Below are 10,419 nucleotides of genomic sequence, written 5' to 3'. Positions count from 1 at the left end.
GTTGTTGAAGAATATTGTGCTTTTTGTAGCTTATGCAATCACGTTCAATCTATAAATTATAGAATCGTCAGCATAAATGTGTTTTTTTTTGTAAAGGAAATAACAACTTTCCTTCCCATTGCAATTATAACAGATGAAAAAGGCCCTAAAATTAAACCCTGGTGACACGTTGCATAAATATGCCAATACATTCTAATGAATTCAAATAAATAAGGCATGGTGTGAATGAATGGGTGCAAAGATGTTAGAAAAATCCTATTTGCTTGCAGAGAGACCCGTGGAATCTTTGAAAAGAAGTGAATTGAAGACCAAAAAAAGACCGAAACTAAAAGGTGCAACATTAACAATATAGTTAATGAGCAAATAAAAGTCTGATCATTTTCTCACGAGGAGACTTATTATTATAAACATAATACGGCATGGAGGAGCACCGTGTAGGAAACAGTTTCCATTTTAAATGATGAAAGGCGAATGAAATCGCAGAGAGGAAAGAAAATCAAAACAATTTGGTGCCGACCGCCACCAAAAAGCCAGTATGTGTGGAGCGATGTCTGTGTGACTCATTCTCCTCCTCAGACTGGCAGCCAAAACTAAAGGCCACTTTGCAACGAGCCTCCGTCACTGCCACAGAGGCCCCCGGTTGACAGACTCATAAAATGCCGATGATCAACTTACAAAAAAGCCTGTTAATCTCCATCCCTGGGCGGACTGAGAAGACTCCCCCCGCTGAGAGGTGACGCACATTTCCATGTGAAAACGAAGGAAAAGTGTCGAAAGAATCAACCTTTTCGTCTGTACCTTTCAGTTTTAATTGAGTTCTATGAAACTGCAGCATGTACAGTAACTAATGGGACCTGTCTTAAGGTAAATGCCAACACTTTAGTTTTCACCTTTTTTTTCTTTTTCAAAAGGGGCTGCAGGCGAAATAACCCCACTCCTTAATCCATCTATAGCTTTTTTTTTTAGATGCAATCGTGGTTTATCAAATATGCAGAAGATTCCTGCACCGGTTTGATTCTCATATATGATGGGGGAGGCCGATTCGGCGAAGGTCTGGAAGTGACGCAGGCGGGCATGTTTGTTTTTGCTTTATTTTGTCTCGGTACAGCAGTTAATGATCTCGCATGAGGCCCGGCTGTCACTTCCCATCAATCTGCGGCCACAATCACGCGACAACCATCAGCTCCGATCGATCCACGATGACAAGGCGACTCAGTGTTTACATGCGGAGTTCAATCACAGCGAGCCTCATTTACACTCTAATGGTGGGGAAAGAACGGAACAATGGGCAGACTACTGGAAAAGTAGCAAAGCATGACAGCTTTTATTTTTTATTCTGGAAATTCTTTAAAACTTATAAAGAATTTAAGCAAATTTGAATTATTATCCATTACATTTTTAATTAAGGAGTAAATGTCAGGCTTCCATAACTTATGGAGGTGGGAAATATATGGGAAATAATGCACTTTGCAGTATGACCATGCTTCAGACATACAGGGAATAACTTACTGCAGCCATTTTCGTCTATGTTTATTCATTGCAACCATATTGAGAAAACTAAACCAAGCAATGATGCAAATGAGAGCGGATGTGAACTATGTGATTATTATTGTTGCTTCAGTCAAAGGGCACTTGGGTGGGTATTTGCCACGACACTATTTGACAGGCTCCAGCCCACAAAACCTTATTTCCTTCAGATATAATGTTCAGTTGCCCTCAGAGTCATTTATTCTATTCAGTTATTCGCTTTAATTTTTTTTTTGGAAAGGTGCACGTCATTGGATGTTATTTATTTCTTTTTGAACACTAACGAGGTTACATGGTGTAAAGTAAAATGTCCTCAAAGCACGAGACAGAGATTGAGGTGTACCGATCTTTATAAATGGAGGAGACGTCCTTGTTACTTGTGCTACAACGGAAGAGAAAACTTAATGGACAAATGTAAATGCTGACTGGCCCTCATCGTCGAGTGCTTCTTGACACAGCGTTCCCACATCACTCGTATGACACCGTGTTCTTGCCTTGAGCTTCGCTCCGTTTTAAATATTAATGAAATGACTTGTGGGGTAATTTAGCAGAAGGGAAATCACTGATGTTGATTTGTTGAGTCTGGCATCAAACATTGGCTTATACCTACAAATCAGAGCGGCAGCGGGCAGTCGTTTGATCCTGGCTGGCTGCTGGACGTGAGTCCAAGAATAGATCAGCCTCTTAATTCCTATTCAGTCTCTCTGCTACTCCCCGGGGTCAATATCTGGATCTTTAGTTGCTAAATGCTCCACTCGGGTCTCCAGCCTGTCGACTGCATCCGTCACGTCTCAGTTGAATCTTAAAAACTATCTTGCAACAGAAAGAGGGAATTTTTTTGGACCATCATTATAAGATACTGTAGTTTCCTCCCACACTAAAAAAAGCATTGGTGCCTGTGGACTTTCTGCAGGTGTCAATGTGTGCGGTTGTCTGTTTTTATGTTTTCCTGTGTAGGATTTACCCTGCCTCTCCGTAGCACCAGAAACCTGTGACCCTGAACGAACTGAGCTTTCTGCCATACTTCTGTGTTCATGACATGCACAGTTTGGTACGTATGGAATGGAGTAACGCCACTGATGACCTTGAGTGTTTTACAACATAGCGCGACCATGAAAAGAACAAAGAAGACGACAGACATTGGAGCAAACACTCCAAATGTGTGCATGCACTCAAGCAAACCTGGAACATTACATCACAGCCAAAATAAACTGGGGCTGTTGATCGCTTTTATTATACTCCTCTTTATGATGCATATTGCTTAACAATACAGGATGCATGAAGACAGTAACGCATGACAACGTTTGAAATTGCACGTAAGAATTTCTGTGTGGAAAAGGAGCATGTCCGGGCCTTTAAATGGATGGAGGATTGCAGAAAGCCAAGCCAGCTCATAAACAGCAGGTTCTTTCATCACTTTATGAAGCAGTGGTTAACCCCAACCCTTAAACTGGTGATAGGAACCGAGCTGCCCAAAGCTATTGATGCTTATTTACAGCAGAGGTTGACTCAAGTGATCTGACGGTACAAATGCTGTCTGGAACATTTTAAAAATGGCGATAGAAGGGCGTCTGAACATACGGCTGGCTAATCATGGTGCAAGTGACTGTCGCCGTCAAAAGTTTCTACAATGAGCATGTCAGAACTGGACAGTCCAATGAGAAATGGTCTGATCTAAACATTCTTATCAAATGGGAACCCGAGTGCTAGGGTCTCACAGTTTTAGACACAGGAAAGCTTGTGGGGTCAGCACTGGACAACGAACAAGGAATTCTTCAGTGCCACGAAGGAAAACAATTCTGCGGACCATGTAGACTTGATGTCAGTTGAGATGCCAAAACTAACAGTGAAATAATTCCTCCCCAGCCCTTTCAAATTAGAAGTTCAAGGTGTTGACTTGACATCTTTCTGAAACGTACATATTCCGTAATAAAGGATAAGAAATGGGGGCGGAAGCAGGTAAAGCCCTGTGAGTTTGAGGGATCAGAATTAAGTGATTATTATGCTGTTCTGATCCATCGTGAGATGCGGCTTTTTATAGGATATAAGTATCACAGGGATGTATGAGGACATGAGTCATCAATTTAAAACAAACAAACAAACAAAAAAAGGCTCCTCTGGTAATGTAATCATGAAAATCAGTGTATTTGACCTTTACTTTCCTTGTGCTCATGTGAATTATTGGCTTGGCTGACATACACAGGATTCATTCTGTTCCTTCTCATAATGTTCAGTTATGCAGTTGTTGTATTTGTTCATTATTATTATTATTATTATTATTATTATTAATATGCTCCATTATTGTTTTTCTCCCATGCATAGATGATTTTATTGGCAGTGCAGCTGCTTTCCTCTTTCCGAGCATATTTGCCCATTGGTTTTTTATGGGAAGAGGATTGGCCCTGATTAAAAGCTCTTCAGAAAAATAAATAAAGGAACAGACATAGCCATCACGGCCAAAACGCAATGATGATTTCTTTGTTTACCTGCCGAGCAGAAGGAGGAAAAAGCACACGGAACCATGTGCTGTACCCAAACATGTGTAGCTCTGCGTAATGGCCATTATGTGCTGTGGTGCCCTTCTGCCTTGATTACAAGAAACTCCAGTGAACATACGCACATCATCGGTACATCTAGTAAGTCTCGCCGTGGAGGGATCAATGTGTCCTTTGCGTGAATCACTTGTGCAAATTAGCTCTGCGCGTAACTTGCGGTTGAGGTTCACAACTGTGACTTTCTGTTCTAATTAGTCAACCTGACGACGGCACTACAGCGGGACGGCCCGAGACACAAACAATAGGATGACTGGCACTGTTTGCTATCTTTATCAATTTCCGTGCTGGATTATCTCATCTCTGACTATTGAGATCTATTGCTGTTGTGATCTCGCACTAACAATAGACTGCCTGGCAGGGGGCGGCGAGTGCAACAGGCTACAACTCCCCAAGAAACACAGACCTGTCTCTGCGTTTATGTTCCTAACTGCTTTCAAATAGAATGATGGATGTACAAACAGAGTGAATGGATTGATGGAAGAATAAATGCATTATTGCCAGCCGGGGAAACGAGTGGGTGGAGTTCTAAGTGGCAGGAAAATAGACTGATGATGAGCGTGGAGGGCTGGTCACATGAATGATAGCGCTGGCTTTTTCTACAGGCACACACAGTCCCATTGAGGTAAACAAACCAGTAAACATTGGAAATAAAAGAACGAGACACAAGAGGACGTTTCCTTTAGTTTCAGCACATGAAAGAATACCGCACGTGTTTGTAAAGCGGCCTTCACTCATCATTTATGATTGAAAAATCCTGGAATATATGCAGTTTCCAGTCGACATATTGTATGATATAAAGTGTGTGTGTGTGTGTGTGTGTGTATATATATATATATATAATGATGGATTTCAGATCAAAGCTATGAAAAAGAAGGAGTGTTTAAGAGTTTAAATAAAATGTGACGTTAGTACCTTTGGTCTTCTGCCTCCGAACTTTATTCTGTCATAATTATTGTAGCAATTCATCAGGCTGTTGCAGGTTGCTCAGCTCTTTTTAACATATACAGTATGTCCACACTCTTGCATGACATATTTTGTCTCCACAGCCTTTTGTTTTTTCGGATAAAGATTCACAATCGTGGATTACTTTGATAGCTAGCAATCGTGAGCCTCTGTTCTCTGGTGGTCTCTCCTATGTGTGTTTACTGCACAACAGAAACACACAGGAGAAAAATAGCTCAGGGTGAAGATGAGAAAATTGTATGTGCTATAGGTGCCGTGCACATACACACACACATGCGTTAAGGGCATGAATGCTAAGGGCAGCGACTATATATGTTATCTCACCAGATTGCCGTGTTGCAGTTTTGATCTTGTCTTCTTTTTTTCTGAACACTTGACACACGGTATGCGTTAGTGTTATGAAATCCAAACAAACACGAGCAAATAATTCAAAAAGAGCTATTTATAGACCCGACATCTACAGAAACGCACGTCTGATGTGCTGATGCAAGCACAGATCTTGGGTTCTGAAGCTACGATGAGCATTTTTGATATATTTATGCTTTATTTGTTCTGCAGTGGAAACTTTTCATTTAGAATGACTTAACAGTTTTTCCTATGGTTAAATGTGATTGTTTTATTTGTTGAAAATCATCTTGCGTGCATGCTTGTGCGTGTGTGAGAATAACAACGGATATTTGTAAACTTAGTCAAAGTGCTGAATTAAACCTTATAAATACCTTAAAGGTCCACAGTAATATAGTTCAGGCTATTGTGTGAAAGCATAAATAGTAGTCAAAGGTTGCCATGTCAACTGCATCTTTGTATGTGCCTCTTCCATCTGTAGTGAAGAGCAGCTTTGTTATTATTTTGTTAATCTCCGGTTTACTAAAAAAGGAGTGGCTCATTATTCTTACACTGATTACCCTCTTGGTGGACTCTTCATTAAAGACGGTCCAACTTACATTGGACTCATGACCTAATTTAAGATGAACTTAGTGAAACAACGTTTCTCGTGACCGACAACAGCAACGAAGGCCCCGTTTGGACGACAAGTGAAAGCGCATCGCTTTTTTTGCGTTTCCGTTTCAGAAAGGTTTTGCATTTGCTCGGCGATGCTTGATAAACGATGTCCGTTGACACGGCGAAAACAGAAATGCTGAAAACAAGATAGTTAGCACGCCAGGCAACAGGTTGGCTCTTTTTTGGATAATGAACCACACACACACACACACACACACACACACACACACACACACACACACACACACACACACACACACACACACACACACACACACACACACACACACACACACACACACACACACACACGCATGCATGTTTACACAGAAACGGACTCTGGGAATTTTCAAAAAGTTGCATTTTCCCCCTCTTTCCATGCAGACGGAGCGTTCCACCTTCGGAGCTGTTTTCAAGAAGTTGTATTTTCCGTGGCTCCGAGCACCGTTGGCGTGTAAACACACCAAAACACGAAAACGGGACCTAAAGCAGCCGAGTCAGGCAAATCCTGTTTGTACAAAGCTGTTATTTCCAACTACTTGCTGGCAGCTTCTTTTCAACCACGGGGAAAGAGAGGCTGCGCTGTGGACGACTACACCGTGTCAAAAGCCGTCTGCATGGCGAGGACGTCACTGTTGTGTCTGAATGAGCCGATGCTCTCACGTACAAAAAGGGGCAGATGTCTGTGATGAGGTTGCTGGTCTGATATGCTCAATGACGGCACTTCAGTCATGTTTTTCACATCTCCATGTGCAAAGAAACAGTCTCTCAAACCGTCGCTCCTCTAGTTTTAAGAGTGCCTCTATACACGAGGGCGAGGCCTGAATGTGCATGCGCCCGCCTTCCAATTTTCAATCTGGAACATTGAAGGATGCGGCTCGTGTGTGTTCTTGGGCAACGTCACGCTTATTTGTTATCGACTTCCGATGATTCAGTGCTGTCACTGAAGGCAGAGATATTGTGGTAAAAGTAAAAGAAGAGGTTTTGTCTTGTTCATAGAGGTCTCTGCCCGGTCCGGCTTTTTTTAAGACGACTGGGAACACACCGAGACTGTGGTGGTGTTGCTGGATTTGACTATACTATGTATTTAAGTAACAATGCAGGTCTGTGGTTTCTGCTTTTCACAGAAACAATTTGAAAAGATGCTTTGTACTTTTTTGTTTAAATCTGATACGCAAACACCGCATCCTTTTTAAACAAATCGCACTATATCGTCTCCTAAACCGGAAAAGCGAAATTAAACACATTTTAGTAATTTGCCATTAACCACACATCTAATGCGTTTGGTATTTGGTATTACAGTGTTGGAAATACTTAAATTTTCCACAAACTAAAACACACTATGACGTGCAAATGAACAGGATCGCATTTGATGGGGATTAAAACACCAATGCTATTTAACAATCTGATGGCCGACCGATAAGATCTGTAAAACTTGATCAAGTTGAAATTTGTAAAGAAAAAAAAATCCATCATGCCACTTCTAAGAATCTATTCTAATGAAGGATACAGTGACGTGTGCTAAAAAAAACTGTCTTTCTGTTTGCAGGTGACGCTTCTTTCTTTTGATTATGTATATAAAAACTGTAAATACCAAAAAACGATGTGAGGAATGCTAATTTACAATATCTAACCTTTCACTGCGGTATCATGGATCTCTCGCTTGAATGCATCAAGATAAACAAACACACACGCGGCGATATTGCCTTTAATGAATTACAAAAAAAAAAACCTCCTGCAGGGACCACCTCCTGTTCATTAACTGGATGTGAAATCATCGCTGCTCTTTCCTCTGTACATTTCCATGCTAAATCGCTCTCGTGATGAACAGGCGTAAGCGGTAATGAGATTTGCGAGATAGTGGCTATGACGAAGCGGCCCGGGCCGCACTCCCAGGCCCCCTCCCGCTCCTGTCATGTGGAATCATCAAACAAACACACGTTGTTAACAGATGGTGACACAGCATAAAGGCCACTGATCCACCAGCCTCCTGAAGGCCTTGGCTTTTGTTCTGAGATGGTAATTATAGACAACTTTATTAAGACACACGCCATAGCTCCAGGCTACACCGTCTGAAGTGGGAGAAAGGAAAATGAGCCTCCTCCCGTATTTCTTGGATTATATGGTCCCGATTGCACAACATTTTCAAGAGAAAATGGAAAACTTTCGTTGCATTTTGGGGGTCCATTTACAAAACTGAAAGTTTTAGACGCTGTCTCCATGGATGCGCAACGTTTCTGAAATGCTGCTACTGCACAGTCTATATTCTCCTGGGGCTTGGTGGTGTTATAGCACAGCCCGCCACACTATACGACATTAATCTAATAAACTTGGGCCACGACATGAAGTTTGCTGTACGTGAGCTGACGTCAATGCACAAGAATAAAAGTTCCCACTGGGCAAAAAGTGGTCCAAAAGACGTCGTCTCTATACATCCAGAAGACGTCCTCAGAGGGGCCACAATTACAGTTTTTTTCCAACGTCTTTCTTGGGTGTTGTATGGATGTCTTGTCTGGACGTCATTTGGACATCAATGAAAATAGAATGAGGACAAGTCATCAGTCTATCATGGGACACACACAGGGTGCGTCCAAATCGTCCCTCCTATCTCCTTTCCTATCCACTTTTCCTTAAACCCCCGGAAGTGTTTAAGTGCCAGCCATGATAAGGAACGTTTAAATTCTCTACGAGCTAAGGAAAGGCGGCTCGCTTCCTTTAGAACCTCCTCTAGCCTAGGAAACACTGATGCATCCTTGACCAGACAAGATCATGCTGCCCCACAATTCCGCTCATCCGAGCGTTCAGGGAAACTCGCATGACTCACGGCGGATCATGTTAAGTTACCAACGCAATAATCTGCCTTGAACAACTAAAAAAACCATATCCCAACTATGAATCTTATGCAGATGTTCTAAAACAAACACAGTAAAGTTTTTTTGTGAAGCATATTCTCAGTTTACATTGGTTATTCATTCACCTGGCAGCCGTTTCACTTTTGTTCTTCGTAGCCTGGCAGTGTCTTTTCTTTAAATTTAAATTCAAACCTTGTTATATTTGAGATTATGCACTATTTGCAGTCCATTTTCGGAAATTGAAAAATTTTTTCCGCCACAGCAGACGTCACTGACCTGCGCCGCTGTTGGATTATTATTACGTCACCTCGTGGAAGTGTGGTCCGAATGTCACAGCAACGTGGCCGCCTTTCCTAAACTCCTTCATGATCCACTTCCCGCATTATTTTAATGACAAATCAATAATTATACAGGCAGTTTGTCAACTAGTTCTGGCTGTCTGGCCGGTTCATCAACATGTGCAACGATCCACAAAAAAACTGCCAAAGCAGGAACAAATCCCTCGCCTTTGTGGCACTCAGGGTATGTGTTTGGAGAGAAACTCCCCACAAAGGTGGAAGGCTTCTGCTGCCACTGCCAAACAAACCACGAGTATTACTTACATCTGCCGGGAGGTTCATGATAGTGAGCTTATTTTTTCTATGAAATATGTTGTATTTGGATTAATTCGTTTATATGATAAGTCCTGATTTGGTTACAGTTAATCGCGTCCCATCTTTTCTGGAATCAGGTTTGTACTTTTATGTCGTGATGCACATGCTGTTTTCATATGAAGACGAAGAGGAGCTGAGAGAGAGAGAGAGAGAGAGAGAGAGAGAGAGAGAGAGAGAGAGAGAGAGACCCAATTACAGCAGTAATCTTCACCTGCCGGCTCCGTGTCATGCTCCTCTCATTTGGCGGCGCGGCGCTCGGGCCTCAGACGCTCTGATGAAGCAACTGTATGCTCGGTCAGGAGGCCTCGCTGGCTTTTCCACGCTTCCTTCCATCTCTCCCTCCACATGGGGTGTCCTCTGGCCGGTTAGGCCGAGGCCAAACAAATGGCGGGGGGTGGAGCGGGACAGGAAAAGATGAGGCAGGAAAAACAGAAAGTAGGGATGGAGATGAGAGGAGGACATGTAAATGAAGTAGTTAATAAACTTGATAGGAAATGGATGGAAGTGAAATTGGATTGAGAAGAATTGATGGAATAAAAGAATTTAGTTTAGGTGGACGGTTACATATCAGATGGACACGGAATCAAGAAAAGATGGATACGTAGATTTGAACTGGTATTTCATCAAGACACTGAGAAAACGGAACATAATAAGGTCAAGAATAGAATAAGGAAGAAAGAAGACTGGAGGGAATCAAAATGTGGTTTTGGTGGAAAATTAGAAAAGAAAAACTTTTTAAACAGATATAAAGAGAGATTGAATGAGCAATAAAAAGAAAAGGCATTAGTTAGAAAAGGATACTGAATAGTGTGAGGAGATCAAAATGAAGAGGATAAAATAGACATTAAGGAGGGATTAAACAGATAA

This window comes from Lipophrys pholis, assembly GCF_963383615.2.
Source record: "Lipophrys pholis genome assembly, chromosome: 1".
Lineage (NCBI taxonomy): Eukaryota > Metazoa > Chordata > Actinopteri > Blenniiformes > Blenniidae > Lipophrys > Lipophrys pholis.
Note: the sequence above shows the minus strand (reverse complement) of the source record.